At 39.1% G+C, this 16,215-nt stretch overlaps 1 protein-coding gene across 3 annotated transcripts in view; it reads left to right on the forward strand.

Moving 5' to 3' along the window:
* LOC148010383 (uncharacterized) overlaps nt 1-16,215 on the forward strand; it is a 43,711-nt gene that overhangs the window by 1,527 nt on the left and 25,969 nt on the right. The gene's annotated exons all lie outside the window — the stretch shown is intronic.

Raw genomic sequence — 16,215 nt, forward strand, 5'->3', positions numbered from 1 at the left:
TGGGAGGAAAAGGGTATGGATCAATCCTGTAGGGCTGGAAAATTAGATTAAGAAAAGAAAAAGGAAGCATTTTCAAGAAGATAAAAAAGAGTCTGTAGAAAAGCTGAAGAGAGGTGTCCTGTTTTTCTTTCTGTCTTAGAGTGGAAATTTAGAATGAGGGGTGTTTTCACAGACGTGTCCATCTTATATGCTGATCAGATTTTGCTTATTGAGCGATTAGGGAAAAATAAAGATGAATTTTCTAGGATCTTAATCAAATTCTGCTTACAAACTAAACTGTGAGTCTCGAGATTATGTGTAATGGCCTAATAGTAACATCCTACATGTCCATAGGTGTGTACACTGGATTAGAGATTTGGAAATAGCCGACATGTTTGTAATTTGCATGAATGCATGGTTTTCATGGTACTTCAAACTTCTAGAGATATGGAACAATCTATTCTTTTGAATATAGTGCAAGTTAGAAGTAATCCAAAGATGGATGTTGTAATGTCCATAGAAAGTCCTCAAGTATCTTACAGCTCCGATTGGATTTGCAACAAGTTTTAGCTGAACCTTAACTTTAGCTATGATCAAGGGAGTGGCAAATTGATATTTGCTAATCTCAATTTGCTTACATTTAGGTTGATGAAGTTTGGTGGTTTCTTTGAACAATGACTAGGGCATGGATAACTCACAAGCATTGCTCATGGTGCTGGCCATTATTGTGAGAACCTTAGTTTAGTATGCGGTGTTAGTCATGATTGCTTTAAAGTTTGACTTCTATTGTGTTCATATGCATGTTCTCTTGAATGTATCATAGATACAAAGTGTTACTTGTGATTTGTAGTAGCAAGTTTCATTTCTTCGAATAAGCTTGCAACAAATGCAAAGGTTCCATTTTGAAACAAGGAAAGTATGTAGGTGTAATAATAGTTGAATTTTCAATGGTTAGTCTATATATGAGGTAATTGACTCAATTATTCCTTGAGAGGTTGAATGTGATTGGGGATTAGAAGAACAAATTAAGGTGTTTGCAGTTCAAAAGATATTACAAGGGAAAAAGGTGAGCTAGATGCAAGCTATATAGAGGCTTGATCCTAAGGCTATCCCATGTTAGTTGATTTGTATAAATCATCTCTAAACTTGGGTTTAGGTTGTGCAATGAAGGTTAGTTGTGATGAAGGGTAGTTGTAATTGCTCTTTAAAGTCTATGCTTTTTCCTTGAAGCTCCCCTTAACCATAAGCATGACAATTGTGAGCTAGGTTGCAAATTGGAGGTTAAAATATGAAAGATGCAATGTCACTATTGTGAGATGTTCCATTGTTGAAATGCTCCATCTTTGGCCTAACACATATGCATTTAACTTAGCGTACAGAGGAATAATGATTGTGGTCACCATGTGTAATTCGATCCAAGCACCACCACCACAAAGTAAAGGGCGATCATACTCAGAGCCGACATAGGTCGACACCAACATCCTAATCTACAATCAACACTTGGTGTACAAATTTTTGATATAGTTAAAGCAATGAAAAACAAACGCCAAGATACTCAATGAAGAAAATACTCAAATGTGTATTGCTAGATGAAATAGTACAACAGCCTCAGTAGAGATTGAAATGATAGTAACCAAATACTCAGAAACAATTGATGGAGGGACAACAATATCTCATAGACTCAAGATAACTAGTGATACATATGCAATCGCACTACTATTGCCAGAAGTTGGGACTTAGGACATACAAAAGAGACAACTTTGCTATTGTGGTAGCACTCAGGATGCCAGTTGAAGGATTGGTTGAAGGGATGCAAAAAATTTGATAGTCGAGCTTTTGATCCCTTGATCCTCTCCCGAAACTTTAGCTTTTGGAAAGTTACGCATATTTATGAATCTAAATTTGTACTACAATTACTTAGTTTCAACAATATCACATGCTTAGATTAAACAATTTGAAGATGATAAATTTAATATCAAAACATAAACATGTACATCGTGAATTTGTAGAAAGCTCAAACGTCACATTTGTTGGACTATACATTTGCTTAGTGTACAACTGTCATCAAAATGTAGTAGTTTGAAACTTCAATGTTGAGACTTAGAACTCAAGAGTCAATACTAGATAGGCCTTGACTTTGAGATCTAGCAAATCAAAAGCCAATATGAATGTGAAAGTCGCAAGTAATGATCCTCGAGTCCTAACTTCTAATGCCATGGAAGGAAATCCATGTATATGCCATGTGATTCTAATCATTAGTTTTCTTTTTCAAAGAAAAAAGAGATTTGCCAATAAAACCTTTTGAACAAATTTCTTGAGTTTGAGGCAAAAGAATTATATTACAAGGCTAGAGTGAATAACAAATCATGAGGTCTATAATGCTAGACCACATGTGATTCTAATCATTGGTCATAAACAAGTGTCGAGGTATCTTAAGTTTGTGTTAGAATTGTTACAAAACAAGAGCTATTGGTGGCTTTTCAAATATCGCGAATGTGACCTTGGAGAATCAAGTGCTTACTTTTAATTAGACGATTTCCCATTCCTTATGATTCTTATCATAGGAGAATTATGTGCGATGATTGACATATTTAGTAGTGCACATATTTTCTATTTGCCTAGAGTCATTTTGTTTCAAATAAAATAGGGTGCATTTGTAACTTTTATGTGGTTTTAATTGTTCATTTCATGTGAGGCATAAATGAGCTTACAGTACGTTTTGCATGATATCCATATAAATGTAAGCTCCATGGATGAGCAATTAAGCTTGTTGCATTCATTCTTGGTTATATGACCAACATGTTGGTGTGCAAGATGCATCACTATTTTGTGGTGAATGTAATGAGGTTCTGCTAGGCATTTGTACATAAACCCATGGAAGACTTAAAAGGCTAGGGCATAGCTCTTGCAAGGTGTTAGAGTCAAATGTATCTTCATCTTGAGCACTTTTATTTAACCCTACTATTCCTTTTGCAAAATAATGTTGATCTTATTGTTTGCTATGTTTTATATCCTTGTGATTGCCTTGGTGTGGAGAGCTTACGAATTGTTAATGGTTTTGGTTACTTTTTTTTTGTGTTTTTTGGGTTGCTTTGCCATGGCTTACATGGGAATGTGTTGCCTTGTTGTATCTTGGATGCTTTCATTGTTGTGTTTTTATTTTAGGCATTAGGCATTTGTACGTAAGCCCATGGAAGACTTAATAGGCTAGGGCATAGCTCCTGCAAAGTGTTAGAGTCAAATGTACCTTCACCATCTTGAGCACTTTTATTTGACCCTACTATTCCTTTTGCAAAATAATGTTGATCTTATTGTTTGCTGTGTTTTATATCCTTGTGATTGCCTTGGTGTAGTGGAGAGATTGTGGATTGTTAATGGTTTTGGTTACTTTTTTGGTGTTTTTTGGGTTGCTTTGCCATGGCTTACATGGGAATTGTTGCCTTGTTGTATCTTGGATGCTTTCATTGTTGTGTTTTTATTTTAGGGGTGCTGCTCATAGTTTCTCTTGCTATGTTTTTCTTCGTGTATGCTTTTAGAGTTGCTCTTTATCCGTAGGCATAGTTGACAATGCTCTCTTTTGTTAGCTTTCAACCTCTACTAGATAATGGAATATAGGGGGTGTAAATTTTTATAGTAGTTTTGTGAGTGTGTATGTGTGTATGTTTTTGTGTTGGCCTTCATTAGCTCAGTATTGTAATAAGGGGTAGTTAGAAATAGATTAAATAGTTTTTATTGCTTTTAAGTGGACATAGAGTTCAGGGTGAATATCATGAAGTTATTGTCTATTTTTGGATTTTCAAGAGTGTTCACTTAAGGAGTCCTCGTTTTTAGGTGCTTGAAAACTTTTAATGTAGGGATGATTGAACTTTTTCAATTAAACAAATATAAGAAAAAACATCTTGATTAGAAAAACATTTACTAAATTTAAAACCTTGATCACATAATAATGACCATTGTGTCTCATACGAATCGTACTTCACTCTACTCTCTCTCTCTCTCTCTCTCTAGCCGTCACACTCTCACACACACTCGAACTTCTGTCACTCTCAGCTGAGCTCCAACAAGTGGTATCAGAGCATAGATTGTGTGCGCTTCCTGAGACCATGGCGATAGTCAGCTCGTCAACAAGCCGAGCTCACGACGGGCTACAGACAGACACAAAGCTACTGCTGAGCGCGTGGCGTGCAGTTGATTGGGTTGCGTGGTGATGGGCAATAGCAAGCGTGAGGCAGTGGGCATGTGGCGACCGGCAGGTGCCACGATTTGTTGGGCAAGCGCGATGCTGCAGACCAGTGACGACGATGGAGCAGTAGGGTGCCAACATGACCAGCAATCGCGACCTTTAGGGCACGCGGGCATCAGACGCGACATGCCAGAGACCAGCTGCCAACGTGATCATCATGGGGCGGGTAGGCGATGTGACGCTTGACAAGTCATGGACCCAGACGGCGGGTCAACGGACTCCTCTCCCGTTTTTATTTTTATTTTTTTTAAGAAATCATTTTTTGTTAAAAGACTGAAATTTCTGAATGTCTCTCATTCCCTTCCACTGATGGGAGTTCGTGCATGAAAGCACAGTTGTCAATTTTGTGCGAACTCGAGCCCAAAAATTTGGGGCTTTTCTCAGATTTAACCCCCTCTATGCATGGCAGCGACATTCAGGTCAGAAATTGCAGACTGTGTGTGTGTTGACCTCAATCAAATTGGGGATCTTGCCAAATTTGTTGGAATTTCGCTCTTTTGATTAAAATTTCCTGACATGGAGCCTGAAAAATTGGGGCTTTTCATGCATTGGTAAAATTTTGCTCAGCTGGGTAAGATTGGCTGCCATTTATACACTATTGAACCTGAAATTTTGGGGGTTTGTGCAGAATTTGGTAAATTTCTGTTTTTTTGCCCGTGTGGTGGCTGGTTCATGTACAAACAACATAGATTTATTTTTGGTTGAGGAAGAACAGCAATGTGTTTGCTGGTTCAGCTTGTGCTTTTGCAGTCCAAGGGCATTTATGTGACATTCAGGTCAGAAATTGCAGACTGTGTGTGTGTTGACCTCAATTAAATTGGGGATCTTGCCAAATTTGTTAGAATTTCGCTCTTTTGAGTAAAATTTCCTGACATGGAGCCCGAAAAATCGGGGCTTTTCATGCATTGGTAAAATTTTGCTCAGCTGGGTCAAATTGGCTGACATTTATACACTATTGAACCTGAAATTTTGGGGGTTTGTGCAGAATTTGGTAAATTTTTGCATTTTTACCCGTGTGGTGGCTGGTTCATGTACAAATAGCAGAGATTTATTTTTGGTTGAGGAAAAACAGCAATGCGTTTGCTGGTTCAGCTTGTGCTTTTGCAGTTCAAGGGCATTTACTCTTGTGTTCGTGATAAAATGGCTGCAACTTCTTCCAGTTCAGACATCAAGAGTTTGATGGAAATCAAATGGTTTGATGGTCATGGCTTTGACCTTTGGAAAGACCGTATGCAAGGCATATTGTTCTTAAAGGATTGTGAGGATGCTTTGTAGGAAGATAAACCCGCACTAATGTTTGATGTAGATTCGGCCAGGGTTAACATAAAGACTGTGGCTTACATTAAGATGGGCGTCACTGTGACATCTTGACAGACATCAAGGGTTTAGATACAGGTTATGCAATATGGGATAAGCTGAAAACTACCTATGAAATCACCACACCTGTTAATCAGGTGCATTTAATGTGCAAGTTGGTGAATATGCGACCGGATGAGTCAAAGCCGGTAGCAGCTGAGCACATAAGTGCATTTACAGGTATTTTAAATCAACTCAAGGATGCAAATTTGGACTTTGATGGTAAGTTGAGGGCGATCTTTTTGATCATGACATTACCTGACTCTTGGGAGACCTTGGTGGTTTCACTCAACAATAATCTCAATCTCTCAAATGATGGGGTGAGGGGTTCAATCTTGAATGAAGAAATTACACGTATGTCTAGTGGAGAAGGTAGTAACTCAGCTTATAATGTAAGAGGCAGGGCTGAAAAGAAAAATGCAAATGCAAGACAAAGAAACAAGAGCAAGAGCAAAGGAAAGGAAAAGAGCGGCATTACTTGCTATCACTGTGGTCGGAAGGGCCACAAGAAACGTGATTGTAAGTATTACAAGAAGGAACAAGAGAGAGAAGAATGTAGAAGACAAAAAGGAGGATAAGACAGATGCATCTGAGGCAGTCAAAGACAAGGAAAAGGCCAATGGGGCCTCTAGTGTGGTCATAGAGGAGCTTTCAAATACAGAGGCTAATGTATTATATGCAGTTGATTATGATGCCCTTGGATGTCACATGCAGGATATGCAGATTACCAAGGCTAATGTGATTGATGTACTTTTGTCAGTTGATGATGGTGTCACTCAGACTTGGATTGTAGACTTTGGTGCCTCTTTCCATGTAACTCCTTGTTTGGAGTGTTTTGCTATGCTCAATGCAGGCAGTTAAGGAAAGGTGTATCTTGGAAATAACCATGCTTGCAGCATTGATGGGATTGGCACTGTACACTTGTCTTTAGACAATGGGCAAGAGCTTGTGTTGAAAGATGTCAGATATGTGCGTGGCATTAAAAAGAGTTTTTGTTGGTCAGCTTGACTTACATGGTTACACTACACTATCTGGTGGTGGTTTGTGGAAAGTGAAAAAGGATTCCATGCTGATTGCAAAAGGAACCAAGAAAGACACTTTGTATTGTTTGCACTGTAAAGCCTTGAATGGCAGGTTTCTTGCAGTTGCTGAAATTTGTAGTCACTTGGAGTTATGGCATAAGAGATTAGGCCGTATGAGCCAGAAAGGACTTGATGTCCTTACCTCTCTGAAGAGGGTTGATGGAAAAGGCTCTAAACTTGACTTTTGTAATGAGTGTCAGTTTGGAAAGCAAATAAAAAATTCCTTTTACTTTGGTGTCTCTCGTAAGTTCAATGTCTTGGACTTAGTGCATTCTAATGTATGTAGTATGCCCGTGAAATTGTTGGGTGGTGCTACATATTTTGTCTCCTTTACAGATGATTGTTCAAAAAGATTTGGGTTTACCTGTTAAAAAATAAAAGTGAAGTGTTGCTGTTTTTAAGACTTTTCATGCATTTGTGACCACTCAGACAGGTAGAAAGTTGAAATGCTTGAGAATTGATAATGGGGGTGAGTTCACATCGACTGAATTCAAGTCCTTTTGTGATTTGCATGGAATTAAGAGGGGGCTTACAGCTCCTTACAACCCTTCTTCAAATGGGATGGCTGAAAGATATAACAGGACTTTATGTGAAAGAGTGCGGTGCATGCTGTCCATTGCTAATCTCCCTCATGATTTTTGGGGAGAGGCACTCAAAACCGCGGTTCACATTTGCAACCGCTCTCCAAAGAGGTCTTTAAATAATGGCATCCCTGAGGAGGTTTGGTCTGGCAAATCGGCCTCATATGACCGTTTACGTATATTTGGTTGTGATGCTTTTGTGCATGTTAGAGATGAGCTGAGGAACAAACTTGACCCAAAATCCACCAAAGGCATTTTCATGGGCTATGGTGATGAGGGTGAATTTGGCTACAGAGTGTGGTTACCTCAGTCCAAGAAAATTATTCGCAGCCGTAATGTTGTGTTTAATGAGGCAAAATTACTGAAAGGTACTTTAGCCTCTAATGAAGATATGAAAAAAGTCAAATTTCAGAGTTTGCAACCACCTATTACTTCAGAAAATGAGCCTCATGGTGCTGTGCCACAGGCTGAAATTGATGATCAGCGGGTTTTTTTTGAGCTAGATGATGATGGGTAGCAAATAGGAGCACAAGGAGGTCATGGACAACAAGATAGGCTTGCTGATTATGAAAATGCAGGTGTCGGTAATGAAAATGAAGGTGCTGTACAGCATGAATAGCATGCTGAAAATGGCTTACAGCAGCCAATAAATGCTGAAAATAATATATCTCTAGGTGTAGACCCAATTCTTGCAAATATTGAAGAAATCCACATGAAACAGCCCGAGGGCTTTGTAGTCCTAGAAAAGAGGAGATGGTGTGTAAACTAAAACGCAGTCTGTATGGGCTGAAGCAAGCATCACTGCAGTGGTACAACAAGTTTAACACTTTTATGCTATCTCATGAGTTTACACATAGCCATGTAGATCATTGCTTGTACATGAAAAATACTTGTTTTGTATGTGGATGATATGTTGCTAGCTGGGAAAAGAAAGACTAGCTTGGATGCTCTAAAAAACTAGCTGAAATCAACTTTCTCCATGAAAGATTTGGGGAATGCAGAGCATATTTTGGGCATGAGGATTTGCAGAGATAGAATGTAGAAATTGCTGTTTTTATCTCAAGAAAAGTACATTGAAAAGGTATTGGACAGATTTAACATGGCTGAAGCTAAGCCTTTTGGGGTACCCTTACCTCCTTATCTTAAGCTTAGTAAAGCCAACATCCCAAAAGATGATGTGAAGGCAAATGCTATGAAGGGAGTGCCTTATGCATCAACTTTTGGCGTTTTTATGAATGCTATGGTTGCTACTCATCTAGATATTGCTCATGGAGTGGGAGTTGTTAGCAGGTTTATGTCCTGGCAAAACACATTGGGAGGATGTCAAGTGTATTCTTCGATACCTAAAGGGTACACAAAGAAAGTGTATTTGCTATGGGCAAGGTGCACTTAGTTTGTAGGGTTATTGTGATGCAGACATGGCAGTTGACTTGGACACTTGAAGGTCCACCGACGGATATGTCTTTACAATTGCTGGTGGGGATGTTTCTTGGTGTCCGGGTTGCAGAACATCGTCACACTGGGTACGACTGGAGTTGAATACATACAGCTATTGAAGCTTCTAAGGAAGCTATATGGTTGAGCAGACTTGCAGAGGATCTCAGCATGTCTATGGGTATTGTAGTTTTGGGATGTGATAGCCAAAGTGCTGTGTATCTGGCTAAGAATGCCATACATCATTCACGCACAAAGCATATAGATGTGCGATATCTCGTCATCAAACAAATTCTAGAAGATGGTTAAATCACATTGACCAAGATCAAAACACAAGAAAACCCTGTAGATGTTTTACTAAAAATCTAAGCAGAGCTCGGCATGAGCATTGCATACGACTAATGGGCGTTGATTAGAGGTTCACTTTGGACCTTTAACTGGGAGGTTGTTGGGATAAAGGCCCGTCTGAACACAGGACAACCTTGCTGATATTCTCACTAAAAATCTAAGCAAAGCTCAGTATGAGCATTGCATACGACTAGTGGGCATTGGTTAGAGGTTCACTTCGGACCTTTAAGTGGGAGGTTGTTGGGATAAAGGCCTGTCTGACCTCCGTGTAAAGTACACACACATTATTTAGCTGTACATGTGAATGCACCCTTTCGTGCCCCAAGTATAAATACATTTTATTCTTTGTGTACCAACAGATTGTTGGTACACTCATATCGAATCTTACTTCACTCTACTCTCTCTCTCTCTCTCTCTCTCTCTCTCTCTAGCTGTCTCACGTTCACTCGAACTTCTGTCACTCTTAGTTGAGCTCCAACAGTATTTGGTGTTAAAAATTGGCTTAAGATATTTTATTAGCCATAAGTGTTAGTTGGTGAGATTAGGGATTTGGCATTTAATGGTACTTAATGCCAATTCGAGGGCTAAAGAAGACTCAGGAACTCTTGGGAGATGAGTTGGCTGGTTGGACTAAATTTTTGGGCACTAAAATAATTATTGAATTAATTTTCCTAAATTTAAAGCAGAAATTTAATTTCATAATGCAAATAATGTTGAAAAATTGAGTTTGAAAGGTTGTCATTTGGCGCACTTGCCAATGTGAGCTAGAGGAGGCTATATATATATATATATAGATAGAGAGAGAGAGAGAGAGAGAGAGAGAGAGAGAGAGAGAGAGAGAGAGAGAGAGAGAGAGAGAGAGAGAACATTCTTGGGTGAATTCAGTTGTGGAGAGGTTGTAATAGTAGGTTGCTAGTAGATTTTGGCCATTTCTAGGCGCGAGAGAGAGAGAGAGAGAGAGAGAGAGAGAGAGAGAGAGAGAGAGAGAGAGCATTCTTGGGTGAATTCAGTTGTGGAGAGGTTGTAGTAGTAGGTTACTAGTAGATTTTGGCCATTTCTAGGCCATTATGCGCACATAATTGCCTAGGGTTTCTAAAATAGGAGGTATGAAACATGTTTTATAGGTTTCATACGAGTTTCCTAAAATGTTAGAAACAATTGCATTCAAGATATAAAAAAGTATGTAATTATATACATATATTGCATCACTCATGTGCCATAGAAAACACAGATTGACCCATTCGATTAGAACCATTCGATACTAGTATGGTACTAATCGGACTAATAAATCTTGGATCTACATTCGATGGAAAAAATTGTACATTTAATTTAAATGCCTATACTTAATATTGGAACTCAAAATAATACACTTTGAACATTTAGAGACTTTATACTTGGAGTTTATATATTAAGAGCTCGAGGATAGAGACGATGGCCAATGGAGAGCTTGAGGAGAGAGTTTAAGAATAAAGAGCTTGAAATTTGAATTTGAAATTAGAGAGGGAAAGAGAGGGAGAGAGTATATTGCTAGAAGAGAGAGAGAGAGAGAGAGAGAGAGAGAGAGAGAGAGAGAGAGAGAGAGAGATTGGGGGTATGTACAAGTGTGTTGTGGAGAGGAAGCTTAAACAACACCTACAACAATTTACCCAAAAGCGATCCCAAATGGTCACAAACAAGCACTTTGAAATAGTTAGACAATCTACCCAAAAGTGGCCTGAAATGGTCACAAACAAGCACTTTGAAAGAGTCGGGCAATTTCCATCGAATGCCATCAAATGTGTTGCACTGGATAGGATGGATCGAACGAGTTGACTTGTGTGTTGGATGTGGACAACTAGGCTTTTAACATAGCATCAAATTTGCATGCATCATGGTCCACTATCCATGCACAACATCAATGTTAGCTATGAAAGGAGCCATTTGAAACCAGCCTTCCTTCCATGGATGGGTGGTAAAACCTTGATTATAACCTAATTACAACAGCAAACAATTAATGCAAATCTGAAAATACAAATTTACCTACTGATCTTGGACAATGCACACTTGATTGGCCCCAAAATTGGCGCCCCTTTCGGTATTTCTTTAGCTTTATTGAAGAAGAAGTTGATTTACAATGTGATTCTCCCAATTCCTTTTGGTATTTCAACTCCCCTTGCTGTCTAAAGTGACCAGTAAGTCTTCAATCTATTTTGCCCCTTGATTCAGTCACTTAATTGGCCTTCACCCACTTCATGGACGATGGAAAAGCCCCAAATTCAATGGCTGGTTAGTCCTCCACTTGAATTTTGTTGAAATTCACCTTTAGCCTTGTTGAACCCAAGTCTTGGAGCTTCCAATTTGTGGCACGCTTCCCAATGTTGTTGCTAAACCCTAATTTCTATTGTAAATTAGGGTTTAAAGCAAAGAAATTTGCAATTTCTTAGCCTCCAAGGATCCAAATGTTGAGATCTTCGGAGCAAGGCTACGAAATGGCTGGGAGATGAGAGAGAAAGCTGTAGAGAGAGAAAATTTAGAGTTTTGTCGCGAAGAATGATTGAAAATCAGTCAAATGCAGCTGCTGCCCTACCACAATAGCTTGTAGATGCAAAGAATTGAAGAAAAGCAGTCATTTACTGCTGCTGCCCCATCTCAACAACTTGTAGATGCTGTTACCTGTTGTTGATTCGTCTTCTCTTGCCCTTGGCTGCCTCAGAAAGTCCTCCAATGGTTGCAAATTAGATCAATAGCCTCCTCTCTCTCTCTCTCTCTTGTAGGCTGAATTTACAAAAATGCCTCTCCAGTCTTTAAAGACGTTTTTCAGTCTTGCAGGGGCCTTTTTGACAAGTGGCAGCATTTCCAAATGGTTTTTTCAGCATTTTTCATAATTAAATATTAAATTTCAGCCTTTAAATACTGAAAATTAATCTAATAATTATTTTGGTGCCTTGAAAAATAGTATGACATGCCAATAATTAAATTGGCTAGGCAACTTCCATTCTCGAGTGTCTCTGTGCCATCTTTGACCATCAGAATGACGTTAGGTACTATTAAACGCCACTTCTCTAGCGTCACCAACTTACACTTATGGCCAAATGGATGACCTAGGCCAACAACTGGCACCAGATGCCACCAAGTACGTGTGTGACATAACTTATTGCAACTTTTGCCTTTGATATCTCGTGATTTCCTGGAGTCATGGGCTTGTAAATTTACTCTAACCCCAATTACACCTCACATGTGCAATGTTTACTTAACCATGTAATTAAAAATTAGTCCACATGTTAAGTGAGGCTTCAAAAATACATGCCCTCATGACACCATCAATGAATGCAATCATCATGGATAACAACTTAGAATGAAACTTCAAAATTAGTGCCAATATCCATGTCAATATGCTAGGTAAATCCATGATAAACGATAATTACAAACTCCCAAGACATTTAGGGTAAGGCATTGATGAAAGTTTAAAATAGGTGTTTTATACGCTTATGAAATTGCTAGGTATGAAACAAGCTTCCTAACCTTATGAAATGAGTTTCTTGGCAACTAAGCGTGAGCAATTTTGGAGTAGGTGACGCAACCAGGGGTCCTCTTAGCTGAGCGAGAGCTTGGGACAGCAATTTTGGGCTTCTTTGATTGTTGGCGATAGTTGTTTGATTGTCAGGATAGGTCCTAGGTGACAACCATTTTGGGCTTCTTTGATTGCTAGCAACAATTTTTGAGATTATCAAGATAGGGCAGTAGCTATATTTGCCTAAAATCATGCTACTTCTTGCGAAGAATTCTGAATTTTCTCTCATTCTCTAGCCATTTCCTAGTCTTGCTTCAAAGATCGGGTGCCAAGAGATTGAAGCCTCAACACTTTAATTTTTAGGGGTGGAAATTAATTCTTAGCAAGATTAAAGTGAGGTACGAGCCAGCATTCGAATTTGGGGAAAATTTCATTTCCCAAGGAGTTGGTGAAGGCCAATTGCATGAGCAAATCAATTTAAAGACTTTTCCTGGTCATTATTGATAGCAAGGGGCTTCTGAATTGCAAAAGGAATTGGAGAAATCCCATTGTATTCAAATCCAATTGCTATTAAAGATAAAGAAATGCTAGAATTTGTCAAATTTGGGTAGTATCCATGTAATTTGTATGGTGTGGACACCTTAATAAGTGTCACTTTAGTGTGTGTGTGTACCTAGTGTTTTGACATTTAAAAGTAGTGACACTTTGGACTAGAGTTAGTGAGCTTAACTCTAGTCAGTTGGTGAAGGGCTGATTAGGTCAACTCTTGACCTAACTTAGGTTGTACCTTCACTCTTTTCAGTTAAGTTTAGCAAGTAAACTCTACTCTCTTGCTTTAGCTCTCTATCATTGTCTCTCTCTTCTCCATAGCTAGTTCATTTTCTCATAAGAAATATTGAAAGGGGTGCTGGTTTGGGACCAATAAGGTATGCAATGCCCAAGATTGATTGCTTGTTGTAATTAAGTTATAATTAAGTAATTACGACCTCTCCACGGAAGGAAGGCTGGTTGCACTTGGGCTCACTTATGAACCCTACACGCAAACGTACAGGAAAACACAAATCAATCCAAGTGTTAAGGAACCATATCAATGATCCAATCAACTTGCTATAGCAAGTAGCATATGCAGTCGATGAATTTGCATGGGCGAAAGTCTTCCAGTTTGGATCCATGGGAGTAGGAATAGACTTACACCCCTACATCTCAAATGTAGTCAAAAGCTCTTGCACGTACCGTTGTTGGGAGATGAAAATCCCCCTTAGAGTTTGTTAAATCTCATGTCCTAGAAAGAAGTAGAGAAGGGCCATATCCATCATCTCGAACACCTCGTGTAGTGCCTACTTTGACTACTTGACCTTTTGGGCATGTTTTGTTAGAAGTAGATGTAGTGATGGAAGTGTGGAAAACTATTGTAATAGGTTGCGAAACACAAGAAAGGAAAAGAGAGACACTGCAAAAGAAAAGAACAGTGCACAAATAACTTAGAAGCAAAGAAATGATTGAGAAATGGAATCCATATACCAAGTTGTAATATAATACAAATCCGACCTAAGTCAGTAGTTGTGAAGGCACTAGCACTAGCTCCCTCTCTCCACCACAACTTGAAGGAGGTGAATGATAGATGATACTAATGAGTGTGGAGGAGTGCCTAATGTATAGGCCAAATGAATGCCATAAATGATGTCAGGTTGGCCAGCAATAAATGCCATAAACACCATCAAAATGACAAATGTAAAATGCTCGAAATATCTAGAATGTGCCGAGCCCTCTCTGGCATACACACTCACACATGAATTGACATATCCACTAAAACCCTCTCTTAGATCATGGGTGATTTGGTACAATATAATGATACAATGATAAAAATCCATCGAAGTCCATGCAACAATAAACACTAGAAGAGAACCATGGATATCATGGTGTAGGGAGCAAGGTGGTTTCGTATGTTTAGTACTATATGTTCAATACGTGAATATGTATGGTGTGAAACATACACAAGAATTTTAAGAATAATATACATTGTTTAATATGTTCAGTAAAAAAGTACATGTACAAGTATATATAAAATCAACTTGCAAATTTAAAATGTGCAACTTAAAGATAGATCATGAAGAGGCCTAGGTATTGTAGAGAAGAATGAGGAGAAAGGAGGAGAGGGAGAGGAAAAGGGATTTGGGAAAGGGAGAGGGTGTAATATGTATGAATGAAACTTGAAAGTGAGAGAGAGGAAGAGGGATAAAGAGGAAAAGGGAGAATGATAGTGGCTTGAAAGTTGAGTTCAAGAGAGGGAGATTGATGAAGATGGAGGCTCGTTCGTGTGGTGAGATGGGGGAAGGGGGCTGCCCTTTTATAAGGGTTGAGGTGAGGGAGAAGAGAAGGGGAAGGAGTATGAAAGAGGGAGAAGTGTGAATGAAGAGAAGTTAAAATGTGTGACAAGCCAAAAAAATAGGCAAAATTTCAAAAAAATGCACCTATGGACATTTTAAATGATCTTTTTTTGGGTATAGTTCGAACGCACGCAAATCGTATGGTATTGCCCAAAATGAACGTATGGTACGGTACCGTATGCACACGAAATGCAACCTTGGTAGGGAGTGGCTAGTCCACCACCAAGATGCCTCGGAGAGAATTTGATGTCAATGTCGATCGTACTAGCTTTTGAAAACAGAGAAGAATCATGGCAGCTCTCAATATCAGTCAATAATGTCTTGTAGTAGCATACAAGACCATCTTGTCAAAAATGCCTTTGAACATGTGTGATCATGGATTCCTTGCCTTTGGCCAGATTGCCAAAGCGTTCCCTCATGTGAGCACAAGACTAGGAGCCAATTCCACCCTTTGTTAAATAATCGGCTCGTCATGAACTTGGATGTCAATCCTAGCTCTAGGATTTAAACTTGCCAATAAACTTCGGTCGATGCGTCAAGAAAATCCCTCTCGGGAACCTATGTACATGTATAGATGAGGCACAATTGCCCCACCGCACTACACTTTGACACTCCCTCTCTAGCACTGGAGAGTTCTGAGGAATGACCACATCATTGGTACTAGTAACTTGAAAGGGAAGCCCTTGCAGCCACTGTTGGGGCCACATAGTTGGAGCCTAACCTTGGACCTAGAGATAAGGAAGATCCACCATGAGAGTTGTCACCCTTCATCACCGTATGCGCCTACTCCTTTCGTAAAGTTGCTAAATGTCTTGCTGTCCTTTTAGGGATGCCCATTCTTGCCACAAGAATAGCATTGAGACTTTGTCTTCTTCTTTTGTACATCACCCCTCTCTGAAATTGGAACATTTGAAGCACTAAGAGATAGTATCCTCATAGAAATGTAAAGCTGAACACACTAAGTCTCCAACATAACACTTGTAGATGAGAAAAGAATATTTGCATGCTAATCATCCGCAAAAGACTTTTGAGGAGCCGTGATGAAGGGGATATAGAGAAGAGGAAGAAAGATGAGGGATCTTCAGGGACAAAAGTATGCCAAAAAGGATTGTATAAGTTCAAAGCAGTAAAGAAAGCACATAGAGAAAAGATCAGCAATAACTGGATTGTAGTGATGAGAACTCGATGACTGGATGCACATGAATCCTCTCTAAAGCCGAGCAATGTAACACAGTGAAAAGACAAACCAAACACGGTCAAAATGAGCCTGAAATGTAGAAATTACATAGCACAGCATACAAAATTTGAGTAAGGA

Source organism: Lygodium microphyllum, chromosome 29, assembly GCF_053477565.2.
Source record: "Lygodium microphyllum isolate KBCC chromosome 29, Lygodium_microphyllum_v1.1.10, whole genome shotgun sequence".
Taxonomy (NCBI): Eukaryota; Viridiplantae; Streptophyta; class Polypodiopsida; order Schizaeales; family Lygodiaceae; genus Lygodium; species Lygodium microphyllum.